The sequence below is a fragment of the Ceratosolen solmsi genome, unplaced genomic scaffold, assembly GCF_000503995.2.
Source record: "Ceratosolen solmsi marchali unplaced genomic scaffold, CerSol_1.0 scaffold1, whole genome shotgun sequence".
Taxonomy (NCBI): domain Eukaryota; kingdom Metazoa; phylum Arthropoda; class Insecta; order Hymenoptera; family Agaonidae; genus Ceratosolen; species Ceratosolen solmsi.
The window spans coordinates 14,767,516-14,785,582 of NW_011948415.1; the positions used below are offsets into that span (position 1 = coordinate 14,767,516).

At 27.9% G+C, this 18,067-nt stretch overlaps 1 protein-coding gene across 5 annotated transcripts in view; it reads right to left on the reverse strand.

Annotated features, from left to right (window-relative positions):
- The window catches only part of shep (RNA binding motif single stranded interacting protein alan shepard), an 86,399-nt gene that overhangs the window by 25,525 nt on the left and 42,807 nt on the right, over positions 1–18,067 (reverse strand). The gene's annotated exons all lie outside the window — the stretch shown is intronic.

Below are 18,067 nucleotides of genomic sequence, written 5' to 3' on the forward strand. Positions count from 1 at the left end.
AACTAAGTTTACTAAGCCGTTTATATTTCAATTCACCAAGGATAAAATTCAAATAGTATTTTATGATATTTTTCTCATTAATACAATTACTTTAATTTTAATTTAATAATCACGATTATAACGTTCGTAAGTACAAATAATGATTGTCTATTAATAATTTTTTTTTTTTTTTTTTTTTTGTTTCTAATAGAATTCACTTGAATAAATATTTGACTATTGTGTTTTGCTCCTAAAACTAAATCTTCAATGTATTTTTTTTTGTTTTTAACGAAAAATCACTAATAAAATTCATGCCAAGTCACAGTTTTTATAAAAAGACAATGTCTATGTTGCGTAACTTTTCAACTAATTTATTCGTATACTTTGGACAATACTAATAACATACAAACACTTTTGAAATCTAAGCCAAAATTAATAGTAAATTTATAAAATGAGTCAATTTTAGTTGACTTTATAAGTCTGATGGTGATTTATTAATTTTTCTGTTAAAATTTTGAGAACGATATTATGTTTATAAATATAAGTAGGTAAACAATTTATCGTATTGTAAAAGTACTGCACAGTCGATATTAATAACTAAACAATTTTAAAACGTTTCTTTCCATAAAACTACTTTATTAATTTCTTGAGTGATAATAATTAGATAAATGGTGCTGGACAAAAATTGAAATGTAAAACCATAAACCCTGGCATTATTTGCAATCAGTAGATTCGATTGGGTAAGAGTGTTCAATGATATTATATTTGTCAAATCGATTTCCAAAATACATGTCCCATTGTTCCTGATATATCATCAAACAAACAGAACTCATGGCTTATTATCCGATGAATATGAATTAACAGCAATTTAAATTAATTTCTAATTTATTCGATTTTAATAAAAATAATGAAGGGGCGATCTTTTATCTACTAAAACCGAAATAATAAATTTAAAAAGAAAAGTCGAAATTGTGGTATTTTACTTCTATCACGGAATAGTCGTTCGTGCTCATACATTGACGATCTATCTTACGAGCAACGAGGGTATCACCGGATCGATGTCAGACACAGTTGTGCTTACACCGAAACTGAATAGCGTGTAACACAATGAATCTCATTGAAATTCAATTCCGATGGACTTTAATTTTTTTACGAGTGCATGTATGAATTTTTTTTTTCTTCGACACGTTTCAATACTCTTCACGGTGACGGTAATGCCTCTGATGTCATAACCAATATAGAACTTCTCGCTGTAAATTTTCAACTAAATGCAGACAATTACACGAAATTAACGAAAGGGTTGTCGACGTTAAGCAATTACTCAGCATTCAAGCCAAGTAGTTTAGTGCTTCTATTCCAAATGTAATCGAATAATTGTAGCCTGCATTTGAGCATATTTAAATGGAAGAGCATTAAATGAATAAACACAGTTGACTAGATGTGAGAATAAAGCATATTTTTGAAATTGTTAACGCAATACATATATTAATGAATAATTATCTATAAATTGAAATTTCTTATATCAATCATTAACTAAAATAAATAAATCTTATAAATGTTAGGGATTAATTATTATGGATAATCGACGACGAACACTTGCTTGGAGAAGTATATTTAAATGGTTATACTTAATTTTTCAAGCTTTGATATAAAATAAAAAATTTGAAATTTTTATAATTGATATTGACGAACAAGCAAACAAACGAACAAAAAATTTGTGAACCAAAATTTTTACACATAATCTACAAATATTAGCAGAATGTATAACTCATAATGCGTAAGGGAGGTTTTCCTCCCAATTTGCAGCTAACAAGCCCTAGATTATTATTATTCATTACTATTTATCGTCAATCACTACTGAAATATTACTAATTACAATTTTTTAAACAAAAAAAAAAAAAAAAAAAAAAAAAAAAAAAGATACATCAGGTATTTCATATTAATTATTGCTATATTATGCCAATCAGTTTTTTCTACGATATTTATACAGAACAATACTTGACTATTTCGATATCAAAATTCATAATATTTTTAACAGGAATATTTAAATCATACTATAAAAAGATCAGATGTAACAATCAAATATTACCAGGCTTGTGATATTACAAGCATTTAATAATTGGAAAAATTATTGGTTTGCTCGAGATTTTCAAGAAAATTATCTCCATATAATACTGTAAGTAATCTCGAGATAAAGTATAGTGACTTTTACAATAAATTCTCATAAAAAGTAGTCGTTTTGTTAACTAATCTAACCTACGTGTTTTTTATTATAGGGCTTTTATAGGATTTTTTATTGCAAAAGCGGAAAGATAATTTGATAATAATTTTTTTTTTATTTTCCATGTAAAAACGTAGGATTTGTTATTCCTCAAAGCTTCGTTCACAGATGTGTAAATACTTTAATACAAAATTCTTTTAATACAGTAATTAATTTATGTTAAAACAAAATAATTACACGAATAATTTGGACACTTTATTATTTGTTTCAACGTAGTATTATAACGAGCTAATATCAGTAAATAAATAAGATAGCTTAATACATTTTTTAATTTCAATGTCACTTGTCCAATTATTATTTTGTATATAACGCGTTTCATTTTTGAATCTTCATTTTACTTATTAATAAATATAGCTTCCTCTACAAAATAACGATGTTCTTACTTTATAAAACTAAAATTTATATGAATTTTGTGCCCATAATTAGGATTATCAGATATGGTCTTTTTAAATAATTTCTACAGTTAATGTTTCTTTTCCAGAAATAAGTGTTATGTCCATTATGATTAATGGACCGATGTGATGGAAAATTATCGTGTTTACCATAGTGTTGTATAAAATAATTTATAAAATCAAATATAACCTATATAATATACAACAATATAATAAATCCATACAAAATAATGCAATTTTCTAACTGATTTTCATGAAAAATATACAATATTAACTTTCTCAAAGTTTAAAAGAATTATTTAATTAAATTAATTAAAATTCTTAAGTAGTACTTAATTGATTCCATTTACTATCTTAAATTTAAGTTATTTTGGAAAAAAATGTTCTCTAACAGCAGAGCGTTAAATCGAGAATTAGGTAAAAGAATTGCTGAAAACGATTGTCCAGATTTGTTAATCTCTTTCTCATTCTCTCAATTCCATAATATACTCCCCCCCCCCCTTTTTTTTACTATCTCTTTTATCTTTTTTTTCTTTAACAATATGCAGTATAAGAACTCTCTTTCAGAAAAAATAAATGCAATAGTTTTGCTCCATTTTATTATTCATTTAGGGTTTGTCTTTTAACTCATAACATGCAATTTTTTTTTTTTTTTTTTACATTTTATGTTTACTTTTTGCGATATTACAAATTTTAATTTATTAAAAATATATATGTAACCTTAAACATCTCATAGATACTTTACCAAATATTCACCTGAATATTAAAATTGATTTGAGAAAATTTCTTTAAAGACCTTATAATATAATATAAAAATTACTATCCCGGATTTGCAATAAAATAACGGAAGCTTAATCGATAAAATTGAAAAACGTTAATTTTAAGTTGAAAATTCTTATGAATTATGTAATGTGAAAATGTTTATTTGTCAATATAATTTACTGATGATAGGATCACATACGCATAATTCCATCATTGTAAATAAAATGAAATTTGACATAATAAATATATCAATTCCACATCATTTATTTAGATGTAAAAGGTGATCCATATATTTATTATATAAAAAATCTATAAAGAATACCTTATAGAATTATTAGCATCTAATACCAAGATTATTGTTGATAAATTACCCACTGGTAGAATGGTTTAATCATAGCGTTTTAAAGACACTTACCTAAAACAGAAAAAAACGGAAGTGTTATTTGTGTTGAAATGCTCAAGACGTAATATTATTATATTGAATATTAAACGTTAATTAATTAGAATCGTAGTTTACTTCACAATAATTGACTATTCTTTCGCATTATTTTACCAGAACTATTGAAAATGAGAAGAGCTAAGTAAGAATTTAAATACATACTGCATCCTTTAATTTTAAGCCAATAAACGTGAGCTATTGTAATGGTGTAATTATAGGCGTTAATAGTTAAACTTATGTAATAACAATAATACCTACGTTATGTTGTATAATGTTTAATACCATATATTTTCTTATCTAGTATTTATTATATAAAAAAATATATCATTAAATATTTTACATTAGTTTAGGAAATTTTTTTTTATAAAAAATTAGAATGAAATTTTGGTTTTTCGTCTAGGAATTTAGAATTTGGAATTTAAAATAATATATACTTTTTTAGACATCAATTTATATAATATTTTAATAATTATTGTATTTATTATTTTATTTACTTTATGTTAAAATTTTCTTTGATCCACTAATTACGAATCAATGTAATACTGTATAATATTACTAATATTTTCGTTAAATTTATACTTATAATTATAATCAATCGTAAGCAAATGCAATAAACAGCATTAACAATCTATTTTTATTTGTAAATATATATATATATTCAAAACACCACACATAAGCGAACCTTTGATATATTTGGAACTTCAATTTGATTATACATACTTAATCTTTTATCGCTCATCCGTTTTTCTTATCGCATCTAACTAGTGACTTTTAACAGGATGTACGCGATGACTGAACATCACTTGTACTCATTAGGTCACGTTGAGAATCTCTAAGTCACTTGTCTACCGTTATAATAAAAGATACGAGTATCCGATAATGTTTGTAAAATTTGTATTACATTTTCGTTAATGCTTTACCTTTTAAAACGTAATGTTCAAGCAATCTAAAGCTATTTGTTTCTCTTTTTGCTTTTGTTTTTGTTTTTGTTTTTTTTTTTTTTCAAAAGCTGGACAATTAAACGAGCAATAATCAATCGTACATTAAATTAACAGATTTTCTCATACTTTAAATATAATCTAATCAATTATAATGGTACTCGCTAATAGTCCGGCTAATAGTCGACGTTTATTAAGTGAGGGCAAAGTTATGCTTTTACGTGGATAAATATATGTTTTAATAATGCCGCTCATTCGGATGCAAAAATTATGGCAAAGAGTACGGCACACCAAACACGGCTTTATAAAACTCTTTGATGAACTCCCAAGATCATCAGGCTTTAAATTACAATTCTATTTACAACAATAAACTCAAGATACATTTAGTATGACCAGGCGAGAACTCCGTGCAACTATGTAGATAGAAGCTGGAGAAAAGTTGCAAAAGTGTTTTAGTTAAAAAAACAAAAAAAAAAAAAAACAAAAACAAACGTGTATTTGCACAATGTACCTAGAGATTTATACGCAAGTATTATGCATATTTTCAGATAAATATATTTTCTTAAGTAGAAAATGAATAATTGCATCAGTTAAGATAAAATTTTATTCAACCATGAAAATATATTATAAATTTGAAATTATATTTCCCCTTTTATGTTGAAATCTTTCTTATATTTCTTTGTCGTGCATTACTTTTAAAAAAATTCTCATCAAGGTTATTAATAATCTTTGGCCTTTATCAAAACGAAATGATAATTCTGTAATGAACATGATAATCACAGCCCTAAATAGCTAAACATAAAAATAACGATCTTTCATATAATCTTAAAATTGAAAGTTCCACAATATATGCAGTTTTGATGAATATTATAGAAGAGAGGGTGGGTGGCTAAACGTCATTACAAGGATTAAAATTCAACAACCGGTGAGTACAAGATGTCTGGCCAAATGCCGAGACGCTACTCGCTGTCTCTACTCTTTCTCCCTTCTCGAGGTTGACATCTTTTTTCCTCGTAGCCTGGGCGTCGTGTCGTTATTATTAGCAATCGCGACGCGTCGACTTGCTCGCTCGACGATGCGGTTTCATCGCCACCGCCGCCGCCGTTGTCGTTGTCGTCGTCGTCGTCGTCGTCGTCGTCGTCGTCGTCGTCGTCGTCGTCGTAGTAATCGTCGTCGTCGTCGCCAATGTCGTCGCTACAGTCTTCAACGACTTTATGACTCGAGACAAATGGAGAAATCGATATGACAACGCGCGCGTAAATCCACATTCTCTATTTTCTTAAGCCTATGGGTCACGATGACATGCTTGCTTCTTCCGTCTTCCTTTTCTCACCATTTCTTTTTATTAAAACCGAAGAGATTGAAAGGCTGGTAATGCTGCTCCCTTAGGGCATGGATAACAATTCTAATTTGGATTCTGAATCCCTATCGAGTGAACTCTTTTACGCTATAAAAATACCTTTTATCATATAATAATTTAGATTGCAGTTTGCAGTTAAAGGAATATATTTTTATAAGACATTAATTTGTGAGAAAATAATGGATTTTTAATATGAAAATAACCATTGCCAAATAATTACTAAAAGTCCCGATAACCGATTCATTTAATTTCTGTAGTGCATGGAACATATATTTATTTCGATTCGCACTACTTCACGATAAATAGTTATTTTATTTCTCCGCTTTTTGTAGCCACTGGCAATTATTAAAACATTGAAAATAATGGTTATTATCAGTGTCTGTTTAATGTATGTTTTAAAAAATTGATCAAATGTAAACAATTATGAAATTAGTCCGAGTAAAGACAGAATCCTATTTAATAATATTTAACTCCACGTTTTTCATACAATTTTCTATGTGATTTCACCAAGAATTTATATAACTATCCGTAATTTTCTACGATTATCGAGAAAGCTACGATAAGCTTTTAAAATAATTTGGAATGAAACACGATATTCGTGAATGAAAAAAAAAAAAACAAAAACAAAAACAAAAAACAAAGGAAGCATAATTTCTATTCGCGATGCTGCTATGAAAAAGTCCACATTGCACGTCGTCCAGCTTTGAACAAGACTTTCTTCATTTCGCAATCCATATAGTTTACTTTCCATGCAATTGTTTGGTCGTTCAAGCCTCCGCAAAATCACTCAGGTATAAAGTTACCCATTGCTCTGATTTACCGACGTCCTGATAATACTATTACAAGGAACCAAAAATAGAATATGGCATATGGATCTATAGATTGTAATTGCTTTTGTTCGTTGAATTTCAAAATCAAATCCCATTTCATTATCGAGATAACGGTGTCATAAAGATAAAATGAAAAGACAAAAAGAGAGTTAATAGCCGTTAAGTAGTGAGAATTTTAAGCGACACAAATTCTTTTCCAAATTTCCAATGCATCGCAATATTTTGAAATCCCATTCAGGCTCCATTTAATCCTTGCTTCGTTCATTAATCATGATTCTAACGAAGAAAGGAGCGCGATGAGCTTGTCCCTATCTATTGAGAATGCGCGACACATTACTTTGGCTGGGCTCTCGTGCTAAAAAGGAATGCCCGAACGTCGCTCGCACGATTAACGCGACGCCGTCTCGACTTTCCCATTGCATTGTACGCCATCAACTTGTATTAATGAACACGTATGCTCGCTACTGTTGCCCGCATCCACCACCTTTTTGATTGACCGTGTTCGTTTACTTTTTTTTTGCGATTTATTTTGTGAACGTGACGTGCCGTCGACGGCGTAACGAGCTCTCGACTTTCTAGACATTCTACCCGGAATACGAGTCATGCTAATTCGACCTTGTAATCCGCATCCTCTTCATTCCGTAAAGTTCCTGCTGGATCTGATTCTTTTGAACAATGTAAAATCCGTGTATTTTTTTTATTTCTTATTTTTTTTTTTTTTTTTTTTTTTTTTTTAACATTTAACCACCCTCCCTCGTACGATTTGGTAATTTTATTAGCTTTAACGCATATGATTTGTCATTTTTATCAAATCGATCGAACTTGTCGATTATCAATATTAAATATATAATTACAAAAATAAAATTATATTACAATAATATACAAAAAATATACAAAAAAGTGCACAACTCGGTAATATAAATGGCATCACTTATTTCCGCAAGTATAAAATCAGCTTCATTAATCACGTCAAGAATTGCCAGCCAAAGTAGTGTTGTTTCTCTTTGCAATTTCAGAGAAGATTCGCATTGGAGCGAAGATCCCTCACGCGCAATAAATACTACTCAAGCAGTCGTTGGAGAAAGGAAAGAAGTCGTGAAGGGGCGCTGGAAGTTGGATGGAGACGAGAGCGACATAGAGGAAGGGGGGCAGAAGAATAGAGGTGCCGCGACCGAAGTCAAGTTCATATCGCGTCGAGACACGCGCACGCGTGTGTGCTTGCGTATGTGTACTCAAGCTCGACTTTTCTAGTTTATCCAGCAGATCCTAGCGATGATGGGTTTCTCTCTCTCTCTCTCTCTCTCTCTCTCTCTCTCTCTCTCTCTTATGTTGGCTTAACGTTCCTCAACAACCCTACCTATGCCCTTTCACTCCCTTTGACTTTATTATTTTATTTTTTTTTCTATAACATTTCTTTCTTTCTTTCGTTTTTCTTTTAAGCAGCTCGTTCCTATCCGATTCTTGCCAGACGTGTACTTTTCTAAAACTTAATAAGCTTAAACCCTTTTATTTTTTGTAAAAATTAGCAGTTTAGTCGACGTTATCACGAGAACTTGCTTTGATGGCTGGGAAAATCACGAGTGAAATATTGTCAATCGTTAGGAATAATCGACGAGATTTTTCACATTTTTCGAACAATGTGTGCTTTGAATTCGAGCACATAAATAACAAGCTAAACCACATTAATCAGGATTTCCAAACTTTAAATGAGTTTTGATATTTTATACAATAGTCATTGTGTCAATGTATATCTGCTTCGGCTACATTTTAAAACAAATTGCTTAACTCTTATTCAATTAGGGTGTAAATAGAAATTAGGATGAAATTATGATTTCTCTAATCTATCGTATAAAAATATTAAAGGAATTTTCGTTCCCATTACTAACAAAATCTTTTAAAAAAATTGGCACGATCGATATTTGATGTTCACGTGACTTATTAATCATAGTAAATAAGACTCAGCTGTTGAGTAGCTTTTGGATGATCACTGTAACGCGACATTATGTCATAAACATGTCAAGCGCTCAATTGCACACAGCCGAGGCAATGTAACACATTGACAATGACCTATGTTGCTTAAACTTGAAAAACCTTTCTCTACTTTTCGCGCACCAACAGGCGCACAAATGAGAGAAAGAAGAGAGCGACTCTCGCGGCTTCGAGAGACTCGAGGCAACAGCGCTCGAAGAATGTCATTAGTCCCTTGACGTATACAATCGACACGTTCGATTGCGCTCACCAATGTTAAACTACGCAAACAGAGGAGGTAGGGAGGGGAGTAAAGCGAAGCATACGTAGGTACAAACGTACGAGAGAATATTATTTGTGCAATGTGCAAAATAAATACCTCGGAGACCGGCTAATCGCTACGAGGAAGGCAAAGAACAAAAAACCAAGACCTTGGCCAGTGTCTCATTGTCACGATGTCGTTGCGCGTTACTCTAAATCTATTTATCTCCAAGGAGGCGTTGGAAGATGCCGACATGACGCCCACGCAGAGTCGAGGCCGCGTGGACAGCAGCAACACGGATGGGAAGCTTTATGTCTCGTTGGTGAATAGGCGACGTTTCAATTACATTACGAGAGCAGAAAATGTAAAAAATAAAGGGATAAGAAATACAACGGCTGACTGCGCTTTTACGTTTTATTTTCTTTTTATTTTCCAATTTAATATAACAAATGGAATAATACGAAACGACGATCTGTTTAAAGAGAAATAAATTCGAGTAATTTATTAAGACGATTACTTTAGTGAGATTACACGTAAAGTGGCAAAATATTCTTTCCTTAATTTAAATATTTTAATATTAAGTAAATTAATATCATTTATTTTGAAAATTAAAGTTCTATACTATCTTTTCTATACTACAGCTTATTTTTAAGAATTTTGAAGCAAGCGTTAGCAAACGCTGTACCGATTTACAATTTTATTAAAAAAAATTTTTTTTTATATGTATACTATCAATTGCTTATGACATGTATTATCCGAGTTACTTCTACCACTACAAACAGACACGTATTTGAAATGTAAATTAAAGGCAAATATAAAATCTATGTATTATGCTTTTTCGAATTCTCAGGCTCATACAGTTGCGAAGACAAATAATTTTCTATCGATTAAATATCTTTTTATAAATTACTTATTCCTTCGATGAATAAGTCTTCGTACGTTCGAAGGATATTAAAAAATGATGAAATTTTAATTTATACTTAATAATGAGATTTTTTATGAAATGCAATATATTCTTATCAAAATTATTCCATTCGATCGCGCAATTAGACATGGAAGTAAAATTAAAAATAGTTATAATATAAATTAAAAAAAAAAAAAAAAAAAAAAAAAAACTAAATAGAAAGTTAAAATTTTATATAATGTTTAATGTCTGTGCAATTATAAATATCGTAGATGTTACAAAGATACTGCACACATAAAAGCATTTTCATTCTTATAATTTATTCTTAAAATTTCTTTAAAAACTTCCAAGAGAAAGTAACCTACCTACAACATGATTATATGATTATATTTAATTAGCAATATTTTACAATACGTTATTATAAATTAATTTATGGGGCTTATATATACAAGAAATTTATCTATATTTAATATAGATTTATGAATATTTAAGGCATGTTCGGTCGAACGAGTGCGGTCTTATGAACACAGCAACAAGCAAAAATATACTGAAAATGCAAGAATTAAAGAATAAGAAGTTCTCATATATCAGAAGTGCAAATGTACAAAAAGAACTGTAAGAACGACGAATATATTATGCTGAAGAATTCGATAAAAACGCACATAAGTATACAATTTTAAAAAGACTTATTGTAATTATAAAATTAGAACGTAATTATAGTTAAGTACGAAATGAAATGTAAATATTTATTTTAGAATAGAAATTGTAAAATGAAAGATATTAATTGTTAACAGAATATTTAATGTACAAATTAATGCATTTACCAACAATTAAAATCAATTTTCAATTATGGATATAAAATAGAAAATAATATAACAAAAAGTTATATTCACTTTTACGTATTTCACCACTAAATTCAAACAGAAATAAATGATAAGTTGTTAAATATAATTATCTTGTGATTTTTACAAATTCAATTACTTTAAATTAACGATCTATTACGATTTACCTTAAGAATCACCTATTATAGACTTTTATCGAAAATTAATGAAATATATTCACATCTATTTGCAATGGGCGCGCAATACCTGCAAAATACAGTAATTTATAATATAAAGATTTCGAAAGTACCAAGCACTTTAAATACTGAACAAAATAATGCACTTCAATAGGGAAACCCGTAATCATCCTGCCAATCATACATGTGAAAACAAAAAAATAAAAATAACGCCATAAAGAGATTCTTAACAGCTTATATTTTACGTAGTAATTACGCCGTATTGGGTGAACCGAATCACCCAATTTTCCAGCTCTGCGGTATCATCATTCGCATTGTCATAGACGCGCTAATTACATGGAATACACAACAATAATATTTCGCGGGTGATTATTACCTTTATATATATATATATTTTTTTTTTAATGTGATAAATCCATAACAAAGCTAAATGATTTTTGTAACTCGTCGTGATCTTTTAGAGACGCGAGTCTTAAAAATTTTCGTATTTCAATCACTCTGTCATTTCTTTGTTTGTTTGCCGACGCTGTCACTGCTCTATTGTGCTATTTTCAAGGATGGATTGGTTAATGAGAACATGACAATAAAATTTGCGATAACTATCAGCACTTGCTAGTAGGTAGCCTCGATTTAATAAATGAATTTGGATTCAGCCGTTATATAAAGTGGAGGATAATGTGACTAATCACAAGTACATGATTATATTCGTAAATTTTTATTTAAGTGTTGACGTGTATTTATTTGGGCTATATAAACGTTTAAATTTCTTTAGAATCTATAATCATTGGAATAGAAGAACGTCTAGATATAAAGATGATATTCCTGGCTGTTGTTGTTGACAAATTTAAACTAAAATGTATCAACTATTTTCATATAAAGTAAAATACATTGGGCAGGACAGCACTTGCATAAACTTATCAAAGAAATTTATTATTTACTTAAATGCACGAAAAATGTGCATCATAGTAAATATAATAGAATATTTTAAATGATCTTTTACCAAAAGTACTTAAAATCTACTAATATGGAATTTAATTTTTTCAGTATTTAGTATAGCACAAAATAATATTCTAATTTTTAAATTTCTTTTCGTTATCTTTCTTATACACCGTTTTTTCAAATAAAATTTTTTCTTTCGAATATTTCTCATAAATGAATGTTGAATTTTGTTAAAATATATGTGGACATAATTAAAATTATGAAACTGTTTCGATATTAATGTATCATGGTATCATTTTGATAACTCATATTTGAAAAACCATTATCAACGTATGTCAAATCGACACTTATTACTCATATTAATATTTAAAGAGTTTCTATTCTCCAGTTTATTATTATCATTCCGTTTATCTCTACAACTTCCATATACCATTTATTGCCATTAAACGATTGAATAAATAACTAAAACAGTATTTCATTTTCTAATAAAAAATACTTATAGTAAATAAAAAGATTTTAAAAAATAAATAAATAAATAGTGTGCAATTACTCCCTCCTTTATTTATCAATTGATAATTAATCAATAAAATATGAGACAGATAGATATTTTATATAATGCAGTAGGCAATATTTAACGCACGTTAGTGAGGCGCATAAACACATGTATATTACAAATTGTTTTCCAGATGTAATAAGAAATAAACATAATTCAATATGAGTAATTGATTATTTACTAATTTATAATAAATTAATACAGGCATATAGTAGCTGTATATATTAGCTACACTTATGTTTGCTAATGTAGCACATTATTTTCGTTTCTACGAATTTTGAAAACTATATTCTAACATAATTATATATTATAATTATAATTGCATAATAAAAAATAAAAAAAAATTGTAATGCACGTCTATAATAATTATACAAATAAGGAATAATGATATCTCAACATTGACTAGCTATCTGCGGTCTACGAATTATTACATTCGAAAGAAAAAAACAAAAAAAAAAAAAAAAACCATGATTAATGTTCAAGTATAAATGATAGTGCAAATTCGATAGTGGGTTGATTTTTGTTTTGCTTGTTTCATTTGATGTTATAAAATTTTATATCTCCTAGAAATAGGAATGAAAACTAAACGTATATCGTATGTATGATGTATATTATAGCTAATGGCTTTTCACTCTTGGTAAGTACACAACGTTTAAAAAAAAAAAAAAAAAAAAAAAAAAAAAAAATTTATCTATCTCTCAATCTAAGCTATCATCAGGTAGTTAATAAATAAATGTTACATTAACATGAAAGTGCTATAATTAATCAGGTTTCATTGGCATTAAAAACCTCTATTCTAAATGATTTACTGTTATATCATCAAAATTTATAAAAAAAACCTCTACGATTTTTAATCATTTTTACGAATAAATAAAAGTACATGAAAGGCTCTTTATTTTTATAAATAAATAAATAATTTACAATATAAAAGTTTATATTAATTGATGATTGTCAACTTAATAATTATAAATAACTAAAATTTTCAAGAATCAATTATTGCATTCTTCCCTTATATAAATTTTATATTAGATTAAATTGTGCATCGACTAAATTAAAAATCATTGAAGTAATGATCTACTTTAAATATAGTGTGGAAAGACATTGAAATAAACATAAGTGTTTTTACTAGCATTTCAACTATTACACGTATTACTTTGCATTTAAATAATGACTTGTGTGTCAAGAGAGTAAAAAATATTTTTCACCTTTATTAAATTTTAAGTTAATTTTAGGCAATAATAATTAACTTAAGTGAGCATGAATAAAACATAACCTTCTATTCGAACTATTTAGTGCTAGAAAATAACAAAGTTTGTTGTATAAACTACGAACAAAGTAAATTTAAACAATTATTTGTGAAATTAAAAATTTGATCACTATAAATTACTGTTAATTAAGTATATTTCTATCCTAAAATATGTTCTTATAATTTATACATAATTTTCTGTATTCGTTTTTATAGAAAATCTTGAAGACTCATAGTTTCTCATTTGGCGATAATATCAATACCATTATAATTACTATTATTATATTACAATACGAATTACTATATTATTATAATTATAATACGAAATAAAATTGTAACAATACGACAAACACCGCTATTCCATTTGAAAGCTAAAGCTCAAAAATCTTAAACTCCTAATTCCAATAGTTAAATATATGAATCGTGCACCCTGGGTATATTAAAACTACCCACCCATTGAATCTGCTCGCGTTTGCTCATACATTTATGCGCCACGCATGATTGCCTCTTGTATAACGGTACCCTAGATGATTCAGACTGTAGAAGAAAGAGCGAGAGGAAGCTAAAGTATATAACAGTCGACCAGCTTATCGCGCGACATTGAAAGGAATTTGCAAGAGCATGTGAGAGCAGGTGACTACTGCAAACTATTTATAAGCTTGTAAGAGCTGATATTTGTTGTAGAACGAGGAAGTGTGTGAAAAGCGAGCGAGCTTACTATTTATTTATTCATCTATCTGCAAGAATCTCATTCGGTGAGCCATACTGTGAATTGTAATTTACAGCAAATAAAGTATAAGTTTTTTTTTTTTTTTTTTTTTTTGATCCGTTATTCGTAACTAAATTTACGAAATTTGTCGCTAAATAATTAACGTAGATACAAGTGCAGTAGTTACTTTATAAATTGAATAATAAATATTATCAATTTCTTACGTACACGTAATTATAAAACTTATCAAATACATATTTAAACAAGATAATTAACGTGTTAATTGCTCAATATTCCAATGTATTTCATATAATATCGTTAATATCTATAAAAGAATTTAAATAAATAATATAGTTTTTCATCCTTTAAAATTTGTTGTACCTGATATTTTTAATAGTAACATTTTATAGAATAAATTAATTATATATAAACAAATAATTAATTTAAAATAAGATGGAAATTTTGCGGAGATTATTATTCAATGTTTAAGAAAATTGTATTGCAAAAATGTAAATATCGTATTATTAATATGAGATCAACATTTAATTATCATCTACAAGGACTACAATCACTAATAGCAAACAAGCAAATAATTTATAAATTGTAGATTGACGTAAACCTCGTTGCGTCTGGTGCATCGAAAACACAGATGACGAAAATTGGGTTATCACGAAGATTTGTGGTTGTGGTATATCACGCCATTAGCTAATAACACAATGTGTCAAATGAAGTCTATTTTTTTTTATATTATTATGAAACTTCTATTAAACAATTTCGATTAGTTTGTTTTCATATGTTCCACTATTTAGAAATTGTGGATAATCTTCAATAGAAAAAATGTAACTGTTTCACCAAATTTGATAGGCAAAAAAAAAAAAAAAAAAAAAAAAAAAAAAAAAAAAAAAAAAAATGAAATCCATAAACTTGTTACCGTGTGGTAATTTCATAATTAGTCACATCATCACAATCAGTTCATCAAAGTATACTTATTTTTTATATACATTATATTTTGTAATTGTCAACAAAAAATAAATTGTTACAGAATTCGGCTTAGTTTATAAACTTCGATTAATAATAATTAAGGACATTTGTTCTTTAATTTAATTTTATCTTAAGTTTCAACCAACTATTCAAACAAAGAACTCATTCATCAAATATAAGCTTCATAAAACTTAAAATTTTAAAGAAATTTTGCTCTTAAATATCTAGTCTTTCTTAAATCGATTTGCAAAATATTTAACTGATATAAAAATAAAGTTGTGAAATTTTATAAAAGAATTCGGCATTTCTAATCATCAATAGAAATATAAAAACTACCAATTCAATAGGTGAATTAACTATAATAATTGACGGATTACTTAATCATAAAGAAAGATAATTCACTTATAAAAATACATTATTTTCGATTTGCATATTATAATATTTGCTCTATACTCATAGAAATTTATAATAAAAACCTTCTGCAAGAGGCGCTACAAGATTTTAAAATATTTGTAGAAGCCTATGTAACGAAATTATTCTGTGAAAAAAATATTTGTATTCTTTAAATATTTCAATAAAGCCGCAATTATTTAATAAAAAAAAATTAGAAAGTATATCCGGAAAATTTTCTTAAATAAAATAATACTTTTATACTTATTTTATTTCATCATTATGGAATAATTATTTAACACTGGATATTCAAATATCGTTATAGCATAATATTTACATATTTACAAATATTTATTACATACGATATCAATAAAGAATTATTATTAGTATCTTGAAACTCATTGAAGTAATTTTATTAAGGAAAATTTAATTCTCCATGTTTTTAATATATTTCAAAGATGAAAAGAAACATAAAACTTTTATTCAGTTATTTTTACTTTATGTTAAATGTATCGAAAAGATGTGCATAATGTTTACACTTTAACTTCCGTAAAATTCACTTGATTTCTTAAAAAAAGTAAAATTAATCAAATTAATTGTAAATGATACAAATACTGAAAAAGTTTAAATTGCATATATTTTCATTTTCCAAGTTCAGTTATTATGTAACGCAAGATGCAAGGCCATTTATAATAATTTTATACGATATTTCAAATTGAATAGTCTAGTTAATAAAACGTGCCTTCAATGTTTTCTTTACAAAAATTGAATATTAATTTCCATAACTATTGAACTGCTTTTGTTACGTTCAAAAAGATAAATATTTTTCATTTACCTAGAAATACTCATCTTTTTACATACTCTTAATGAAAAATCTTAAATACCAACAGACTTTTTATTCTACGGATTAGTAGAGAACTTTTGTAAATATGACACATCAATTTACACATTTATAAATTTAAAGCAAAAATTAATACTCTCGAACAATTAGTTATTTATTTCAAATTTCATTAAATAAAAACATTTAATAACACACTATGTACGTTAAAAGTACTTCTATTATTTGAATTAATGTACACAGTATAAAACATTTATGTTTACATTAGCATATCAATTTTCAATCGATAATAAAATAAAATTTCTAATTGATAATAATTCAATAACTATGTCAAGTATTATCAAAATTTTCATGATATTTGTACATAATGGGAACTTTGTTTCATGGCTCATAACATGACGATTTCATTGTTTTCTAATATAATTATAGGATTTATCCTTTTATTTTACTTATCTATTTTACTATATAGCCACCTTTTCATTATATTTTCTAATACCAAGAATTTTGAATATAATCATACGATTTATAATATATACTGAAGATTCAATGGCACATACTCCAGTTAATTAAAACCAACATTATTTCAATATTTATCGATTAGAATATAAACAATGGAATTACATGTTATTTAAATATTTATGTGCATGGAGTTTGTCTAAAATTAAAAATTGTTTACATTATTTAATAAAAATATATCTTGCATCTCTATAGCTAAATTAATCTTAAAGAAGTTTGTAATAAAATTAAAATTTCTTCACTTCACAAAGATTTGATAAAGTTGCTACACTTAAAAATTAATTGCAAGATTTTATTTATCTATGGCACTATTGCGTAGTGAAAGCTCGTTTATTGACTCTAATAAATAGTAGACACTTGTAGAGCAATACGAAGATGGATATATTGGTAATGAACGATGAAAAAAAAAATGTGAGAGGTGGGCAATTCAGTGATTCCTTCAACACTTAATGATCCGCATGGCAGCAGCTACGGCTCAATGGAATAACTCGATTATCGTCACAAGTCTTTGCGTGCGAATCACATAGAGGTCAAATTGTCGACTGCACGTCGCCGACCTTTAAAATAACACACGGAGAAAATGCCGCAGTGCTTTATTCCACGTCGTCGACTGGAAAAACGCGAATACCGAACTGACGTGACGATCGTAAAGTGGACTCCTGAAATTGAACGTTGCCGTTCTTTTTATTGCTGCACACTTAATTCTAGCGAAGCAGAGCCTGGATCCAATTACCAAGTTTTAAGGCTTCGACAGAATTCGCG